At 44.0% G+C, this 20,858-nt stretch overlaps 1 protein-coding gene across 1 annotated transcript in view; it reads left to right on the top strand.

Moving 5' to 3' along the window:
* Positions 1 to 10,365: 10,365 nt before the first annotated feature.
* Positions 10,366 to 20,858, top strand: part of MAJIN (membrane anchored junction protein) — a 61,196-nt gene continuing 50,703 nt past the window's right edge. Inside the window, exon 1 of the mRNA XM_063437497.1 lies at positions 10,366 to 10,386. The gene's annotated coding sequence lies outside the window, so the exon portion shown is untranslated. The remainder of the gene's footprint in view (positions 10,387 to 20,858) is intronic.

Raw genomic sequence — 20,858 nt, 5'->3', positions numbered from 1 at the left:
AGCTGAGTAGAATTCAGAAACAGCTATTGTAGCAGGCAATAGTTAGCAAGCAGAGGAAAGTTCAATTCCAATAGTGAACAAAACAATTTCTAGGAATTTAGTTTAAGAGTATACTTAAAGTTTGAAGAGAGGAGTCCTTTAACAAGCCTGGTCAATGGGGATTTGTAATGCAACATAAACGGTGAAACGGTACGGGTCTTTAGGTTTGGAGTGAGAGGCAAGTGCGGTAGTTCAGTCCGAGCTCAGGTTAAGGAGAAGGCAGGAGAATCCGTTAAACAGTCCAGGAGTTCGGCACACAGGAGTAGAAATGAGAAGAGCTTAGCCGGCACAAGGAATACGGAAGTAACCTAACAAATTAACTAAGTAATTCAATTCTGGCGCGGCTTCCCTATAAGGCGTAAGACGCTTGCATGATAGGAGAGAGCGGAGACTATCATCCGTATACTCGGAAGGGAGTAGAACCGGAGTCATGAAATAGTCTGACAGGTATGATCTGACAGGACCCCCACTCTAAGGAGCACACCCTAGGTGCTACATTCTCGGTTTGTGAGGATAACGTTTGTGGAAAGCAGAAACCAATCTATTGGCACGTACACTAGCAGAGTTTTCCCAATTGTCATCATCGGCACCATAGCCTTTCCATCTAATAAGATACTTTTTATTACACACTCTATTTTGCACTACAATTATATTTTCTTCTTTTGAGTATATGTGTGCCAGCCACAACATGGTGATCTTAATATACTAAGATTGAACCATTGGAAGGGATTTACACACAAGGCTTTATAACTTCATTAAAAGTGTGAGTGGCCATTTGGGATTACAATATTTTTGGCACATTATCCACACAGTTATATGCTATGTTTTCTTGCTTTCCATTAGTTAAGCAAATACTCCCAGGTTTTTTTGTATACTTGACAAATAGCCCCTATTTTTCTCTAACTCATGCACAGTGAAGTTGGAGACAAATGGTCCACATGTCTTTGTCCATCATACTTGCTAATTGATCCAAACTCAGGGCAGTCCCAATTTTGGTTTCCTGTCCAGTATGTTTTTTCTCGTATACATGCCACTTTTATGCTCACAAGCATCACCAGTGGTACAAATTGTATCACCATCCTCACTACCCCTGCATACTAACCAGTAGCCAATGTTGGAATCTATACCCATGGCCTTTCTCTATCCGCTATCCCACGGATTTGAGGATCAGAAGATATCCATACTTATATTGCTACCAAAACAACCACCCAACAGAGGATAGGAAAATTTCTCAAAAAAAATAAAATTTCACTTCGATAGGGAAGTGGATTATCATCTAATCATCTACACCACGCTACATAAATCCCAAATGTTCCAACATAAATGGCTTCCAATAAAAATGCCAATAAAAAAAAATAGCGTTATTTATATATATATAAAACGCTATCTTCCCAAAAAAGTACAGTATAACAAAATAGCATATAAACAGCGCAGGGTTCCGTGCAGCTCTTCCTGCTTGTAGTATCCTAAGAAACATAAAAAGCAACAACAGTTAAAACAGCCCTCCAAAAATGGGTACTCACAGGTAAAGTACGCACTGGCATTGATAAATTTGCAGAATTTTCTTTAAGTATGAAACCTCTGCAACTTCTATGGTGTCTTTTCTCCGTGCATGCCAGCAGTTCGGAATACACAATTTATTTTTTTTTGTAAATCTTGTTTATTACATAAGAGTCAGCAATAAGTAGGCTTGCAGGCCGACGAGAAGTACAATGTCAATGGTATAAGACAAATAAAACAAGAAGGTGCGTAAATCCAAAATAGTAACATCGTAACAATTCACGTTAAGATCATAAGCTCCAAAGACTGGTATGTATATAAGTTCTGTAGTCCCTTTCCATATTCGGGAGTGTAGTGTGTGAGCTTTGGCCTAGAATGATGTACCAGTGTATGTGGGCCTATTTATATATGTACTCGCAAAATACAGCAACACTTGGTATCAGCACAGCGATAAGTCAGGACCTGTCAGTCTCAACATGACCTAGGGTGTCTAATAATAAATTGTCGCAATAAGAAGTATAGAATAGGTTGTCTAGTGTCTCATCAGAGTAGGGAGACCCGCGGGCCCGGAATACACTATTCACCGAATGTACAGTGTCCGACTGGGTCGCCGAAGATATAGCGTGGTGATCGTCCTATTCAAAACAAACACATTTTAATAAAAAATAAAAAGTAACTTATTACAAATCTTCTTTTCTACATTATAGCAAACTGATACATTATTGATTTATGAAGTTTGCCAAATATCTAAACAGTATGCCATATATACCATGTATTTTCATACAAATTAACCTTTTGTCTTAGTAGGTGTCAATTAATGAAAATTCATGACTTAAAAACATGTAGCAAAAAATATATGTAATAAGTTGCTTTTGTATTTTTAATTAATATTTGTTCATGTTTTCAATAGCATCTATCTTAATTGGTCTTAAATTGAAGGATTCGGTGATCATGCTATGACCCTGACAAAGTAGGCGCAAAACTAGGGAACGCGTATTATCATGTTAATATTTATATAGCGCCAACAAATTCTGTAGCGCTTTACAGTGGGTGGACGAACGAACGTGTAGTTGTAACCAGACAAGTTGGACACACAGGAACAGAGGGGTTCAGGGTCCTGCTCAATGAGCTTACATGCTAGAGGGAGTGGGGTAAAGTGACACAAAAGGTAAGGATAGTATTAGACTAATGACAGTTGCAAGAGAGGAATCAGTCGGGAGCTATTAACAGTTTAATTAATACGCTTTTATGAAGAAGTGGGTTTTTAATTATTTTTTAAAGGAATGGAGATTGGGTGAGCATCTAACGGAGGGGGAAGTGAGTTCCACAGGAAGTCTTGAAGGCAAGCATCAGAGGTGGGAGTACAGACAGAAGATAGACATAAGTCTTCAGCAGAGTGTAAAGGCCTAGACCAGGCATAGGCAACCTTCGGCACTCCAGATGTTTTGGACTACACCTCCCATGATGCTTTACCAGCATTATGGGTGTAAGAGCATTATGGGTGATGTAGTCCACAACATCTGGGGTGCCAAAGGTTGCCTACCCCTGGCCTAGACTGTACATACTTGTGTATTAGGGAGGATAGATAGGTGGGAGCAGCATTATGTAGAGATTTGAAAGCAAGAACCAGAATGTTAAATTGAACCCTATATCTTACAGGAAGCCAATGTAGGGACTGACAGAAGGTTGAGGTGTGGGAGGTGCGGGCGGACAGGAAGATGAGCCTCGCCGCCACATTCATAATGGACTGTAACGGCGCAAGTAGGGAGCACGTAAGACCACTGAGAAGCGGATTACAGTAGTCAAGGCGAGAAAGGACAGTGGAATGGACCAGCGCCTTAGTCGCATCTGGCATTAAGTACGGTTGGATGTGCACAAACTTTTTTGCGATAGAAGCGGCAGGATTTGGCAATAGACTGAACATTAGGCGTGAAGGAGAGGCGAAGCCAAAGAGAACACCTATGCAGCAAGCCTGCGTGGTGCAGCTGATGGTAGCACCGTTGACTTGGAGGGAGACAGACACAGGAGTAGCAACACTTGAGGGAGGAAAGACCAGAATTTCAGTTTTGGTCAAGTTGAGTTTAAGGAAGTGGGCAGCCATCCAGTTAGAAATAGCAGAGAGGCAGTCAGAGACACTAGTCAAGAGGGAGAGGAAGAGATCAGGAGAGGACAGATAGATTTGCATGTCATCTGCATAGAAATTATATTGAATGCCAAAGGAGCTAATGAGTTTACCAAGGGAGGCAGTATAGATGGAGAACAGTAGGGGACCAAGAACTGAACCTTGGGGGGCACCAACAGAGAGTTGTTGGGGAGAAGAAGCAGAGCCAGAGAAAGAACCACTGAAAGAGCACTGGGATAGGTAGGAAGAGCACCAGGAGAGAGCAGTATCTTGTAGACCGATATTGCAGAGGATGAGAAGAAGCTGTTGATGATCAACAGTGTCAAAAGCCGCAGATCGGTCAAGAAGAATTAGGATAGAGTAGTGACCACGAGATTTTGCAGCGAGTAGATCATTGGATACTTTGGCGAGTGCCGTTTCCACAGAGTGCTTAGCTCGGAAACCAGACTGAAGCGGGTCTAGAAGAGAGTTGGACTCGAGGAAGTCTGTCAATCTCACATACACAACTCTTTCAAGAATCTTGGATACAAAAGGTAATAGCGAGGACAGTAGTTGGATGGGGAGTTAGGGTTAAGCTTGGGCTTCTTTAGAATTGGGTTTATAGTTGCATGTTTGAAGGGCGATGGAAATTTGCCAGAGGAGAGAGAGAGATTGAGAATTTTAGTGAAAGGTAGAGAAAGAGAAGAAGACAGTACAGATGAGATGTGAGGGAATTGGATCTAGGGAGCAGGCGGTGGGGCGGGAGGACTGTAGCGGGTGCGAATGAACATAGAACAGCAGAGGGAGTGACTAGCTTGCTCACCACAATGTATCATTGGGGAACCAGTCGGACACCGTACTTTCGGTGAATAGTGTATTCTGAACTGCTGGTGTGCACGGCGGCAATTTTGAATCAAAGGAAGATGGCATAGTGGTCCCGGAGATTTCATACTTAAACATTCTGCTAATTTATCAGCACCATTGTTAGGGCACTTTTTCTGTGAGTGCCCATCTTTAAGGGGGCTGTTTTGATTGTTGTTGCTTCTTGTTTCTTACTATAATAATTATTACACTATATAGGGCTCTCCTGATTGCACTTTTTCCAGGTATACAGATTCCCTGAGTAAATTACTCCGTACCATAAAGTTTTTACTCATCAGAGTCTTTATGAATTCTAAGGGCTCTATGCTTGATATTCCTTTGCTGAGCAAAATGATGGGAGTTTGTGGTGAGTAGTTTACATTTCTTCACTCACCCCTTCACCTAGTCCTTATGTGGGTTGTTCTGTTGGAAATGGACTTTGACCATTTGACACTTAGTGAGCACTATACTATTAAAAGGATTCTAAAGTGTCAGGAATACAACTGCTATATGTTAGTCACCAGAATAGAGACTGCACTGATTGCACAGAGACAAATTAAAGTGATTATGTAAAGAGTATATATGACATGCCTCTTTGCCACACTTGAACATAAATAAGTAATAAGAGCTGCAGAGAGAAATAAGAAACAAAAAAACTAGTGAACCGCCTGAAATTATAACTTTCTTTTGTTGGATGTTTTCAGTTATTCAAGATGGTGATATAATTGCCCAATAACAATAAACTTATAACAGCTCACTGTCTTAAATAAAATGTAAACTTGTTAATAAGCTTGACTTGCTGATGAGATGTAAAATAGGTTTACTTTTTTATTTTTTAATGTCTGTGTTTTTCAAAAAGGTGCAGCACAGCAGAGACACGGAGACACCATATCCAACCTTCCAAGCGAGCGCCGTTAAATAGACGGCAGATTACAAATAAATAAAGAAACATCTCACATGTGAAGCTGTAGTAACAAGCAATAAACATACGAATAAAATGAATATTGTCATTATTTTGCCACACACTAGTTGGGTTAACTAAGCAGGATTGAGATTCAATCAAAGACATAAAACAATAAATGTAGCGACAAGGGAAAAGTCAAGTTTAGGAACACTATAGTGTTCCGCTGGCTATTTAGGTCCCTGGTCCCCCTCAAATTGGAGATTAAAGATATTTAACTTTCCTTTTCTCCATCGCCGCACTGGTCTCGGCATGGCTGGCTCATCTCCATTGCATCAATCTTGACAATCTCAGCCAATCCAATACTTTCCCAAGATGTCATTACCCATGTGCGGCAAAATGCCGCGCCAGTCAGCGTCACCTCATTATACTCGTAGGTGCACACACAGTGCAGCTCTGAAATAGGAAGCACGTCTAGTGGCTGAGTGACTGTCGCCAGAGGTGTTTCTAGGCACCAATGTAACAATGCTTTTTCTATGGAAAGGCAGCGTTTTCATTGGTCAGCCTGCAGGGAAATTCTCTATAGACCAGAACCACTACATTAAGCTGTAATGGTTCTGGTGACTATAGTGTGCCGTTAAATCAGTGCAATGATGAGTTGATCTGTCAGGACACTGTTGCATTTAATTTCCAATAAAAGATCCTGCAACTGCCGTTCACACATTTGTGGGATTTGTGATTCTAAAAATCAAACAAACCCTCTCTGGTCTAGCACGAGATCTAACATCTGACCAGTTAAGTCAACCAAGAAAATAAGGTGGACAGTTTGCCTTCTATGAGCAATTTCATTGTCTTGTGTTATTCCAAAAACTATTAGTACTAATTCTGTTATGCCTCTCCTACCATAAAATTAAGATGTCTTTAAAAAACAAAAACAGGACAACAAATGTTTTACACTCTGGAGTAGAATCTCTCCAGTGTTCAATACAGTTGTTTAGCATGGTAAAATACCAGGGGGAAAAAGACAAATGTGCAGAATAGGGAATTCTTATTGCATGTTTTTTTTCTTTAGTCTTTTCACGGGCAAAATGTATAGCTGCATTAGGTATTGTGGGATGGAACTAGTGCCATTTAGGGATGGATGACTACATGGAAGAAAGAGAATAGAATGATTAACCTTAAATTAGGCATTTTGGCTGTCACAATGTGAAGGTGAAAAGTTAGTTAATTTTCTTTTTATATTTGTACACTTTAAAGTGACTTTGCTACTTTCATGTTTTTTGCATAATTTGCAAAGAATCCTGAAGTTTGCCATATCAGCTTGGTGTGTGAAGTTAAAGGGAAATCGGATGCTACAGCGTTAGAATAGGCACCACATAGCTCAACCCAAGCTAGGGGAGCTCTGGTGTACCCCTAGACATATTACCCGAGAGATTCTGAGAACGGGAGCCCGAGATGTACAACCGTGGCCTGCGGTTGGCAGAAAGGGGGAGAGGCGGCCGCTCTCCTCGGCCTGCCAGTGGCGGTGCGGATTCCTCGAGGTTCTATCCCCCCCCCCAGGGACCGGCGGGGGTGAACCCGGTCCACTCCAGGGAGGCAACCCTGCTCCTCAAGCCGTATAAGCAGTCACCGATCGAGCTGCAAACAGCCACGGAAAAACAGAAAATGGCGGACGCCAAGTGCCCACATGCAAACTGGGACCTCAAAGCTAGACTGGATAGCCTGTTCAACGCCTTCTGGAGAAAGCTGGAACTCAGGCAGCAACAGGTCCGGTCGCCAGAAGTAAGAGAAAACTTACCTCACAAGCAGCCTCCACGACCACGAGGCAAACACATGGCGCTAAAGACGCAAGGGGCCCGAAAATGGCGGATCAAAAGACCCGGTTTACCACGACAGCAAGCCGCCCACTGGTACCCTGCCAGACATCCCGACAAGAGAAAGGCAAAGAAAGACACAACAAGAAGCTTACCACAACCAGATCTGACCACAACGAAGAACCAGATGCATATCTCACATTGGATCCCGAGGTCAGATAGGAGATGCATGCTAATCTCCACAATTTTGCCTACCCTCCAAACCAAGCATGCGGGACCCTTCTCGGCGAGGCACCAGGGCCAACACCAGGACTTTCTTACCTTCACAACGCTCTTCCCAACGCTGGGCATTGGCTGAGGGGGTACTCACTCCATGGGACATCACGGTGGGCACTGTTCAGAGCCGCAACCCAAACGGACTTACCCTAGACCCATTTACAGCCTCCTAAGCCGTGACCGACGACCCACGCTGAACTCTAATGCCACAGACCAACTCCATACTGACAAGCCTGCCTGACTGGCGAGTCGCTTGATCCCCTTGCCCCACTGTCGCCCGTGCCTCATAACGTGCCTCCAGGCAGCCACGCAGGTCCCATCACCACACTTTGTCCTGCTAACCTGGAGTACAAAATACATGGGACACGCAGGGAAGGTATAATCCAGCTAATTTAGCATTCGCTAGCATTGCTGATCATTTTATGCTTAGATTACACACGCTAGATTGCATGTATATTGTACCTTTGCTGATGCTACATAACTGCACTAAACGTGCTCACACTATAACAGTACCTAAGCCTGTTTCATGAGCCTGTCCCATAGGCCTGTTTCATAAGCCTGATATATAAGCCAGTTTCATAAGCCTGATATATAAGCCTGATTTATAAGCCTGACATATAAGCCTGATTTAAAAGCCTGATTTAAAAGCCTGTTTAAAAACATGTTTTACAAAAGCTGTCTTACCAATTAATGTAACGCACTATATGTCTAAGCTACAGCGCAACTAGTGCTGTTATTTACAAATTCAACATAGCATGCTTCATTGTTAATCACCTTGCTTAACTATTACTCACCATGCTTAACTATGGATCACCAATGTTTACTAAATTTGTTATAAATACAAAATGTGCAAACGCTCATGCCACTACCTAACTCTTGTGAACCTATGCAACACGCTGTTGTGGTAACCTGTAACCACCTGCACAATAAAAATAAAGAATTAAAAAAAAAGTTAAAGGGAAATCCACTTACCTGCAGCTCTCCCTCTTGTGAATTCTCTGAGAATTCATCTTGCGTTCCTGTTCAATTCACATGAAAGGAGCCACATAACTGTAATACTTCCCCATATAAGAGTGCAACAAAGTAATCTATGAAAGACTATGTGAAAGCCATCATAGAACTTATCTCCTTGAGCACCATGAGAAGTCTTCAAAGGAAAACTGTAGCATTAGGAATACATGGTATTCCTAAAGCTACAGTCCTGACGTGGCTACTTCATTCAAGGTCCCTCCAGTATTAGAAATAAATAAAATGAAAGAAAACTAATTACTCTCCCTTTCTCCAGTGCCTAGTTTCCCTCAGCGCTTGCCGCGACATCTTCTTTGAATGATGTCAACCTGGAGAGGCATGATGACATCCATCCAAGGCTCCTAATATAGGAGCACTGTGGACCGTAGGTACAGCACTTGCCTTGAATCACTCAAGATTCTGTCATAGAGAATCACTGAATACAATTATTCTCTGTGGCAGACCGGATGAGCACTGCGCATGACAGCTGGGAAGTAACAGTCCCGGCACTCTTACCCAGAGGACTTGGAGGTGTGGCTTTAAACCGAGCTTCCAAGCCTTCTAATTATTAAAGCAAAAGATTTTAGGGGTGAAGGACGGAAGGCATTAGAACAACTTCAATAAGATTAAATTGTTACAGTACCTACAGTCAAATAAATAATGGATGAGAGCACACTAAGAAAATCAATCAGTATTACCACAAACTGGAAAATTGGTCAGCCAAAAATAAATAAATCATATTTTAAAGGATCACTATAGTGTCAGGAAAACAAAGCGGTTTTCCTGACACTATAGTGCCCTAAGGGTGCCCCTACCCTCAGGGCTGAAGGGGTTAAAACCACTTCAGCTACTTACCAAAAATCCAGCGCCGGGCTTCCTCTGCGCTGGTGACCTCTCCTCCCCTGCCGACGTCAGCTCCAGAGTGGAGCGGAATGCGCGGCAAGTGCCACGCGCACATTTAAACAGTCCATAGGAAAGCATTTATCATGAAGACAGCCACTAGAGGTTGGATTAACCCTGCAATGTAAACATATCAGTTTCTCTGAAACTGCTATGTTTACATCTGAAGGGTTAAAACATGAGGGACTTGGCACCCAGAGCACTTCATTGAGCTGAAGTGGTCTGGGTGATTTTAGGGCCCCTTTAATATAATTTCCAGCTTCAGCAGGACTTGAAGAGCCATGCTATAACTGTGAAAGAATAAATGTAACTTTATGATGTTCCAAGCTTGTAATTGTTTATGATTTTTTTTTTTTTTACAAATTAAATGTAATTATTTTTTAGCACTTTTCTGATCTATGATCATTTTCATTGTAGTATGGAAGATGTACTAAAAAAATTAATTTAAAAAAAGTTAACAGATCATAAGTGACCTAATAACAAATGTTTACCGTGCCTTTTCCTGACACACACTTCAGTTATGTCCAATTAAAATGGCATTTTCCTAAAAAAAATAAATAAATAAATAAAAAAAAGTTAGGACGTGTAATGGTGTTATCCCAGGCCATTCAATTTCACCATGTCCCTCTATATTTCCCAAGCAATGTATTGCCAACCTAAACTAGAGCCAGTACTATACCACATATAAATATATAAAATAAATTATTTTTCAAAGCACACTGTCATGCTATTCTTACATAGCTTATTCAACCATCACCCCACCCCATACCTTCCAAGTGTCCCTATTGACTGTCTCCACCATACCTCCCACGTGTCTCTATTTACTCCACCCCTCTCTCCCGGAAGTAGCTGAAAGCGTGGAGCAGACTAGACCAGCAAGTTGACGGTCTGGACACTAGGATGAAACGAGGCCGCTGATTGGTGTACATGTTGGTAGGCGTGGCCTGAGATAAAAAGCGCGGGAAGAAGATTCGTCTCAATAGGGCGTAAGTGAGCGGGAAAACAGTGAATATTGATTTATTAGCCAATATAGGACCAGGAGCGAGATGGGCTTAGTTAGCGACAAATTCCATGTGACAGAAACAGTGATAAACAACTAACCCAGACTGGCCAGCTCTGATGTAGAATTAATTCCTTTATTTCCCTCCCAATTATTGAATAGCCATCTTATGGTGGTTTTTCCAGTCTGTAATTGTGCCCAAACCTGCACTGTGTGTTTAGGGTTATATATGAAATGTAATTTTTGCTTGATGATCGTTCAATTATTATTTTTATTTTTTTTAATTCTGCTCCAGAAGTTAGTCTTTGTACATAAGCCTCAATATATGTGTGGTCTATGTAAAATACTGATAATTTATTGTCTTTATGTGAGCTATAGCATAAGCCTTTAGAAATCAAATGGACTGCAGAGGCAGAAATTACATTTTACAAATTTGTATAAACATTCTGTAATATTCCCAGCAGTGTCAGACTCAGATTAATATATATATTTTTTTAATGTTGATGTGCATTGTTTGCATTAGATATGTTTCTATTAAAATGTAATTTCAGCTAGTTTGTGATTGCTGTGCATTGAGACGTTTCCTTTTTTTTTTAGATTGCTTTTGCCATGTAATCTCCACAGGATCTAATACAGTATATTATTTTCTTGATTGTTTTCTTATGATAAACTATTCTATAGAAAAAAGGTACATTTTCGAAAATAATTGAATAATTAGCAATTAACCTACATAGAAAATAGTGTCAAGTTATTAAAATTACCAAATGTATATCACAGCTGTCCAAGTCTATGAACAGAAGTTTAGATCCAGAGAGAATTGAAAAAAAAAATTATCTTATTAACCATTTTACCAATACCACTGTATTATTACCATTTATATTCCCCAGTAAAATAATGTGTAGCATATGAAACTATTGCAAACAGTCAGTTAAATGTACTGTATTTTTCCATGTATAAGACTGTTTTTTGTTTTTTTCTAAAAAAAATTGAGTCTACTATTATTGTTATGGTACTTTTTTAGTAAACCAAAATGTTTAAATGTCTATCTGTTCCTGTCCAAATTAAAAAGAATTGAATTGCGTATATACGCTGAAGTAATTCAGTCTGACACACGGAGTTCAGGTTAAAATAACTTCGAGGAAATTTATTGGCAAGTGAAGTATCAGAGGGCGCGCAGGCCCTTTTAAGAGACATTTTCGTCATCATTGATTATCAAGATATCAGTGAATAAACATCATTAATTGTTAAGTGTCTGGGTTAGTATCCACCTATCAATATAATTAATTGGATCAAAACTAAGTGGTTAGCTTCGTGTCCACCCACCAAGAGGTGGTATTATTTTGGACACGAGTGGGGTCAAGGGGGGTCTTGAGCGTCATTTTACACGGTCGGTGACGTCAGATCTTGTGGTCAGGTGCAAGGTCTCTTATGAATAGAACATTTCATTACTACAGTGTTCTCATGGCCTTCAATTTATACTATGTTGCGAGTTAGGGGAAATTCAGCAGTTCCTGAGTTAGTCATATCTTTATGGAGAATACAGTCTTTGTCTATTGTGTTAGATGTGCTGAGCAATTCTGTCATGTAATGTAGTTTTCATATGGAGAAGTCAGGTTATGAGGACAAAATGGAGGGTTTGTCACAGTATCAGGTTAAAATGGAGTTAGTGCAATAATTCACTACAAGTACAATAAAGATTTTTTAATAATTCTACATCATTATTATTGCCATTTATATAGCGCCAACAGATTCCGTAGCGCTTTACAATATTATGAGAGGGGGGGATTTAACGATAAATAGGACAATTACAAGAACACTTACAGAAACGATAGGTTGAAGAGGGCCCTGCTCAAACGAGCTTACAGTCTATAGACTAAAATTGGGGGTCGTCTTATACATGGAATGTTACTGCAAGGGTTTTAAAAAACAACTTGTGTGCAGGGCCAAAGTTAAGATGGCACCTGCCGCCTTTCAGTGTGCCATGGCCCACACACAGGGGTGGGCTGGGACTCAGATTTTTAAACTTACCTTCCTGCAGTCAGTGGAGTCGGCCGGCCTCTCCTGATGATGTCAGGAGGAGGGGGCGTGACTTTCACTGCTCTTCTCCCAGGACCGCTGGGGAGTCTGGGAGAAGAGCAGAGGAAGTCACACCCCCTCCTCCTGACATCATCAGGAGAGACTGACTGCTGTATGCTGGCTGCTGCCCACCCCTCCCTGGCCTAAGGTAAGACTCAGGGAGGAAATACACTTTTTTTTTTATTCCCCTCCTCAGCCCCTGTCCCCTTAGTCAGCCCCTGTTCCCTTGCTCTGCCTCTGTCCCTTTGCTCCGCCCCTGTCCCTTTGCTCCGCCCCTGTCCCTTTGCCTTTCTTAACCCTGTCCCCTTCCTCAGCCCTGTCCCCCTCCTCAGCCCCTGTCCCCCTTCCTCAGCACCTGTCCCCTTAGTCAGCCCCTGTCCCCCTAGTCAGCCCCTGTCCCTTTCTTCAGCCCTGTCCCCCCCTCTCAGTCCGTGTCCCACCTTTTCCCTGCTCATTTCCCCCCCTCTCAGCTCCTGCCCCCTTCCTAAGCCCCATGCCCCCCACTACAGCCCCATAACATCCCCACTACAGCTCCTCTCCTCCAATTGCAACCCATATCACCCACACCACATCCCCTTTCCCAAATTGTAGCCATCATCCTACTTCAGCCCCTCTCCCCCCCCCCCCCCCTACATTTCCTAAATCCCTAATTACAGCTTATACTCTCCACTACAGCCCTGTCCCTTTACTCAGCCCCTGTCTACTGGTTTTAAAAGTGTAAAGTTTGGGTGTATGTGTGTGTATGAGTATGTCTGTGTGTGTCAGTATGTCTCTGTCTGTGTGTGTGCGCCAGTATGTCTGTCTGTCTGTCTGTCTGTGTGTCAGTATGTCTATCTATGTGTGTGCCAGTTTGTCTGTGTGTGTGTGTGTGTGTGTGTGTGTGTCAGCCAGTATGTGTGTGTCAATATGTCTGTCTGTCTGAGTCAGTATGCCTGTAACTGTGTGTGTGAGTGTGTGCGTGTGCCTGTCAGTGTGTGTTTTTTAGTGTGTGCCAAATCAGCAAGTGTGTGTGTGCATGTCATTGAGTGTCTGTTTAGGAGACTGCCCCCCTTTCAATCATATTGGAAAGGTGTTTTTACTCTATGCTTGGTGCAATGGACCTCTTGACTCGATTTGCCCCCCAGGCCTAAGGCGTGAGAGCTGCAACAGACATCATCACTTACCACCAACGGAGCTCCAGAGGCATGCCACACCATAAAAGGAACAGCCACATTAAAGGGACTCTCCAGGCAGCCGTTTTTACTCACCTGGTTCCAGCGCCAGGAGCCTCGTGAAGCCGCGCCCTCTATTTCGTCAAAATGACGAAATAGGCGAGCAGGGAGCAATCAGACGCTTCCATTTGGAAGCGTCATTGCTCCCTTGTGCGCATGCGCAGCTTCGCCACACATGCGCACATACTTCAGAGGGTGGCATTCATGCCACCCTCTGAAGTCCTGAGCGCACTACCGCGCATGCGCGCGGTGTGCGCGGCCGCGAGCTGAGCTGACTGACAGCTCAGCTCGTGGTATTTGCCCGTCCCCTCTCCTCACTGACAGGCTGGAGAGAGAAGGCGCGCACACAGTGCCTTCTCTCTCCTGCACACGTCAGACGTATCTTAATACGTCTGACGTGTACAGGGCCTTTTTAGGGCCCTACATGATAGGAAGTCCCTCTGGTGGCCGTCTGAGTGACGGCCACTGGAGGTATTCCTATCAATCAATGTAAACACTGTATTTTCTCTGAAGGGAGCTGCAGGGAGCTATAGATCTCACCTGAACAAATACATTAAGCTCTTTAAGGTATGCTCCACCTCAGGTAGGTTTTGCTTTCTGATTTATATTTATGCTTTGTTATGGGAGCTGCAGTCTCCCGGCATGCACTGTAGAGCCATTAACTTCACAGAATATCGTACAGGAGAGGCATGAGAATCAGAAGTGTGTTGTTCTCCTTAGAAGTCACCTCTAAAAAAATATATCAAAGTTGTTCTATTTGATGTTTAAAATATTGACTTCGTAATTTTGGGCTCAAAAAATAGGGATCGTCTCACACATAATACGGTATATATTAATGGTATTCATTAAAGGGTTTCTCCAAGCAGCATGTGATTTGAAGTTTCAGTATGAGACCCTCCGGGTATGTAGATATTAGGGCTTCTTGCTCCGGGTATAACTTGACCTCTGTCAGTATAATTAGGATGTCATTAGCCAGCTCAGAGAAAGAGTTCCATCCTGGCTAATGTCAGTTCTGTGCTTTCTATGCACAGAGGGGAGTTCATTGTCTGAGAGCGGTCAGCTGAGGCTCTCAACTGGTGAATTGGCAGCAGTCATTTAGCAGCAATTACTGGAGGCTCAGAGCCTAGTGGGACCAAATAAGAGGGCAAACCATTGCAAAATGATTTTCTCCATTACTGAGGAAAGGCATGATACTCAACATCATAATCTTGGAGTAATGATTCTTGGAGTAACCCTCAAATCATTTACACATTAATCCTAAAGATATGTAAATAATGTAATCTACATATTAAAAACCCAGCAACTGGGGGGCGGAGCCTGGCAACCAAGCAGCCCAGACGTGTTCAGCACAAGCTCCCATGTCTGGAGACGAAAAACGGGGTGTTTCACCCAGAAATTTGCACCTACGGGCCGCAGCTTATTAAAATTCAACCAGGGGGAGGCTGCTGCACCAGACGGTACCTCTCCCGAACCTCTACGACACCGGACCGACCAAACGAGGCTTGCGGCCTACCAAGGGCTGAGCCCGGGAGAGGCGGCCGCTCTCCGGGACCTCAAGCAGAAGGTGGGCACCCTGAGCAGCACACCACCACCCCCCCCCCCCGATCCGGCGGGTCATCCCGGACCACATTAAGCAAAGGCACTCACCTTATGGACAACGGGCAGCCGAGACTGCGAGATGCTGTCACACGGCATTCCTCCTCAAAAATGGCGGATACACTCTCCACAAGCGACACGAGGCAGACCAAGCCAGACGGCTGCGCCACGATTGATCGCATGCTGCTACACCTCCACGAGATCTTCACTCGATTTTGGGAGCAGTTGGAACTACGCACAACACAGGGGGCTGGGGGACAGAGGAGCGGACGGAGGCAAGCGGGAGAAGGGGTGCATGGGGCCCCGCCAGGTACAGCTGCACACCCAGCATCCAGCCTGCACACACATGGTCCGCCTGGGCAGAAAGCCAACAGGGAAATCATCCTGAAGCAACAAACGACGCACCGAAAGGCACCGCAGCAGCTGATAAAACACTCCCTTCTCAAGCGGATTGCAACCCTGCAGCAGCAGCCCATGGACCCAGCGCGGAGGAAGGCCCCAAAATGGCGGCGAGTAAAGCGGCACACTCCACATCAACAGCGGGCGCCACACCAGCGGGCATTTTCGACCCTTAGACCAGTCGTCGCGCCAGAGGTAGGGGTGGAGGCATCGACCCCGGTGAGTGGCTTTCCCCTACAACCCACTCTGAAACCTGGAAGCGCAGGACATCTTTCCCAAAGACTGGACTATGCTCTGCCCCTCGAGGGCATAGGCTAAGCTGAGCTGAAACTCACTGGGACTAATGTCTAAGGTCCAAATATTGTTTTTCTTTTGAGCCCTGATTGTTTCCTATTATTTTTATTTTCCTTTTCAAATAACTATCCCAGCAGAACTGACAGCCGACACACTATTTTTCGGCTCTTAGGCTTGATAACCTACACACCACAGTTCATGCTGGCTAATTTACCTGCATAGCATATGACTGCTTTTAACATGTTGTGCCTGCCTAGCATATAACTGTTTTTTCCATGTAACTGTTCTCACCAGGATATGTCTGCCTAGCATATAACTGTTTATATCACGATGTATCTGCCTAGCATATAACTGTGTACATCAGGATACGTCTGCCTAGCATATAACTGTTAATATCAGAATGTGTCTGCCGAGCATACAACGGTCTATATCAGGTTGTGTCTGCCTAGCATACAACGGTCTATATCAGGTTGTGTCTGCCTAGCATACAACGGTCTATATCAGGTTGTGTCTGCCTAGCATATAACCGTTTACATCAGGATATGTCTGCCTAGCATATAACTGCTCTCAGCGTGATCTATCAATTTAGCATAACTATTTTAAGCTGGAAAAGCCGGCCTAACAAATAACTGCTTGCCACACGACGGGCTTACCTAGCATATAGATATCTCCTGTAACAATATACGACCAACAAACTATTAAGGTCTCAACTCATGTTAACTTGTTTTAAACAAAATTAATAGTTTTACTGTTACCCTTCCTTACTACGCTTGACTAGGCATACTCTTGTGTATTTAACGTACAAAAAAAACCTCACTCCGCTTCTTGTTCCACTTAAACCGCCAGGAACGCTACACAAAAAGCCTGCTTAACTGTTATGGCGTTAGTTCATTTGCTATGTTTCTTGTATGCAGAATGGATATAAGCAATGCTTTAACTTTGACAAACCTTAGCTTGACATACAGTAACGTGCTCCTCTAATAGCCTACCCAGCTAAGGATCTATTACTATACTGCGTGCAGTTCATACTGAACAGCGGTGGCTGCCGCTAAGCTACTCTACTACCTACATACTGTATAATTACACGATGTTTCCCCTTGTTCCACATTACACCTTTTAAAAATTGTGCAAGTTTTATCTGTCAACCACTTCATATGTCAACTATGTACTAAACTGCTTGTGTCAACAGCTGTCGTGTCATGACATAATTGTTTGTTCACCTTTGCGCAACAAAAATAAAGAATAAAAAAAAAAAAAACAACAACTTTATCCTTTGATTAACCCCTTAACACCGTTCGAGCGTTCTATGCTGGTCTCAGGCCGTTGCAGCAGCATTAAACACAGCAATGTTTTAGAGCCACAGAGCCCAGCCGACACCTCCGCCGTGATCCGCTTCAAATGGAATGCCTGACAGCCCAGACAGTTCCCCTCTGCCGAATCAGGCACCCGCTCGCCATGTGATCACTGTCACAGATCGGTCACATGGCTGCAATAGGCATCCATGGAGATGCTTGCAGGGCGACTGTCAGGCAGTCCCCCTAGTGCTGAAAAGTTAAAACAAAAATGTTAGTAAAGCCCAAAATGTAAAAGTAAATGTATATATATATGTATATACAAAATATTTATATACATGTATGTATATATATTTAAATTCTACATGCATATTTATGTAATCTTTTTACATAATTATCTGATTTTACTAATTACAATTTGAAGGACCTACCTGACAACCCATGCAGAAAGTCCAGAGAATTTTATTTGCGAGCCCTATATTATTACACTGTAATATTCCAAAACACTATAAAACCTGTACATGGGGGTACTGTTATACTCGAGAGACTTCACTGAACACTAACATTAGTGTTTAAAAACATAAACCAGGTACGCAGCCGGTGCGTGATGTCATGAGGCGCGTTCGTGCTGCACGAGTAGGTGTTGGCGGCATGCTGTTTGGCATCGGAGGCCCCAGAAACTGAGAAGCTAAACTGAGTACCAAACTCTCCTTTTGTTCCCCTCATCCCATTCCCCAAAGAAGATACGGTGAACTAGCGCAAAAAAAGTAAGTCTCTTTCTCACCACTGTTTGTGCGCTTTCACCTTTTTTTTCTGTTCACTATATCTTTCATTTGGTGTAATAAGTGATTGTATGCCGAGGTGTTTTTAAGCTGCACCAGTTGTAGTATTTGTAGTATTAAGCTGCACCAGTATTGTAGTATTTTGTGTGTAGCGCCCTTTTCCATTCTATTGTGTCATTCTCCCCTTACCTGATCCCATAATATTGTGGAGCCCAGAGGGAACGATCAGCGGGAGGCGGAAAGCTCCGACAAATAGAGCACTGAAGTGGCTCAGGGTCTCGCCAGACATAGGATCAGACGCGAGGCTCGGAGAGAGTGCGTGCAGCCCTGGGAGAGCCAGAGGTGGAATAGACGGACTGTGAATCCATACGACAGCGCAAGTCACCTCACGAGAATCATATTGGCAAAATTATAGAAAGAACTGTGAGTAGCTCGTTTGGAGCTTTAGCAAAACATATTTAAAGTAGAAAAATCAAGTAAAAATAGTACTCTAATAATTTGAAAAAAGGAAGGAAAAAATTAAAAGGAAAAAAAGGTGAGGAAGAAAAAAAGAAAGAAAAAGGGGCAGAGGGCGGGGCCGGGCCGCCGAGCGGAGCGGCAGCCATCTTCATCAGCTCCGATCTTTGCTCTCTAAAGATGGTGATTTACTGCCAAAAGTGCCCAGCAGACCACTAATTATAACTACATATGCCTGTGGGAACCCACCAGAGACCACAGAAATGTCTGTAGAAATACCAAGCCTGCCGAAGTCAAAGGCCTACCTCCAGGCTCCACTCCGACGCCTCGATGGACAGCAATGGCGGAACATGCCAGCCTGCTCCTAAATGTGCCTGTGGCTGCTCCCTATAGCCCTGTGGGACATGATGCTGAAGGCGGGTGGCGGCCCGGTCCCGCTCCCCCCCACCTAAATGGGGAACTGTCCCGCAGCTTAAGATGCACCCAGGAATGGCGATCCCCCATCCTCCCACCAGACCTATGGGGCGCGAACAACCAACACGATGTGCCCGGGAATGCCGGTACAAGAAGACACACTCACGTGCCGTAGGAGACTGCAACATGTCGCACATAAGCCCTGGGGACTGTGGACCTGTGGAAAGAGCCACGCGGAACTTCCAGCCATCGGAGGCATGTTGTCCTCAATCTCTGGGTTTGTGGGGGGCCTGGAGAGACTTGTCCCCAGCACCGCGAGCCCTGTGGAACCGGATAGTGTGGAGCAGCGGTGTACCGGTGGCCGCGAGCGAAACATGACGGAATCAAGTGTGTGGCCGGAGCTGGGAGAGACATCTCAGGGGACGATGCCTCACAGAGTCCCTGAAGGTGTAGGGGAGGTGCAGGAGATGAGCGGCCTGTGGACCCTGGGGGGGGGGCCCGGGGACTGTTTCACTCTCCGAGTGCCCACTGTGCCACAGATCACTCTGCTCGAGGGATCGAACGGAGGGGGGATCAGGAAAGAGGCCAAAGACCCTCTGGGAGCCAAAGCTACCATGTTGCAGGAAGCCTACCAAGGCTTACCTTTACCAGACTATGGACTGCCATAACTAAACGAGAGAGACAGGGGGGGGGGGGGGAGCCTGTGTACTGTGTACTGTCTGCATTCCCCTTGTGTTCTCCTTAAATTTACTTAAAGTGTTTCTTTTTTTTTTTATTTTTTTTTAATTCTGTATTTTATTTGTGCATGAAGATATACATATAGCACACCGTGCCACAACAGCTAGAGTATGCATAATGAAATACAGGTGTACATCAGATAGGCAGTGGAAAAACTTTGCAAATTTTTTAAATTTTTAAACGCGTAACAATGAATTATGTCTAGGCTGAATTTTGATAAAATTACAAAACTGGATTAGCTTAAGGCAGGTTATAAAGGTGATAGATAACAGTGCATGTTGGTTGTTCAAGCTTACGTTACTATGTAGTGATTAGCTGTGTCTGGCTAAACATGCTGTTCAGCTTAATTCTGGTAGTTACAACCTGTCTATGCTATACATTTCAACGACAGTGTTAATAGATTTAGACAAAAAATAAACATGAAATAAAATTTAGCATTGATAGATCACGTTATGAGCTTGGTTTGCTTCAGGTACACCTTCCCCTACGGCTGTCCCAGCTTCTTCGGTGGCAGGAGTTTAGAGTAGTGTCAGGATCTACAAGGTTGGGCTGCTTGAGGAAGCAAGGGATTAGTTCTGTGTGGTACATGTGCGGTACAATTAGCATGGCGTATAATAAGTCCTAGATCAAGGGGGGCGATAGTCTGTTACTACTGGAGGCTGTGTGTCCCAGTCTTCCTGATGTCCCACAGAGTTCTCCTTAGCCTATGCCTTTAAGGGTTGGACTCGGGTTTGGTAATCCGTTCAGGGACTCACCCGTTCCGACCACCAGGCCTGTGTGCTTCATGTGCTTTGCTGCCCGTTTGCTGAGATGTGGACAGATCATCTTTTTCCCCGGTATATTTGCAGGCGTGGTGTGGACCCCTCTCGGGTGTGAGTGCAGGCTCTTCCCAGCTCTCATGGTTAGCAGCTCTGTTTTCATTTGCTTGAGGGCGGCTTGCTGTACTTTGTGCCGTGCTGTCGGGCGCCGCCTCGTGTGTGTCCCTGCCTGCAGGAGAGAGCGTCTTCTTCTCCGCCATATTTTTTTGGCGCGCTTGGCCTGACTAGGTGTGCGCTTTGGACGGGAGCGGTATGGCGGTGCCTTAGGTGGGTCTGAAGCTTTAGCCTTACTTGTGCTCAGCCGGTCTGCTAGTTTGTCCCAAAACGCTGTAAATGTGGCGTCCAGCCGGGCTAGGATGTCAGTCTCCTTTGTTGGGCCTGT

This window comes from Pelobates fuscus, chromosome 12, assembly GCF_036172605.1.
Source record: "Pelobates fuscus isolate aPelFus1 chromosome 12, aPelFus1.pri, whole genome shotgun sequence".
In the NCBI taxonomy this organism is placed as follows: Eukaryota; Metazoa; Chordata; class Amphibia; order Anura; family Pelobatidae; genus Pelobates; species Pelobates fuscus.
The sequence above is the reverse complement of the archived record's forward strand: the minus strand, read 5'-3'. Positions and strand labels throughout refer to the sequence as shown.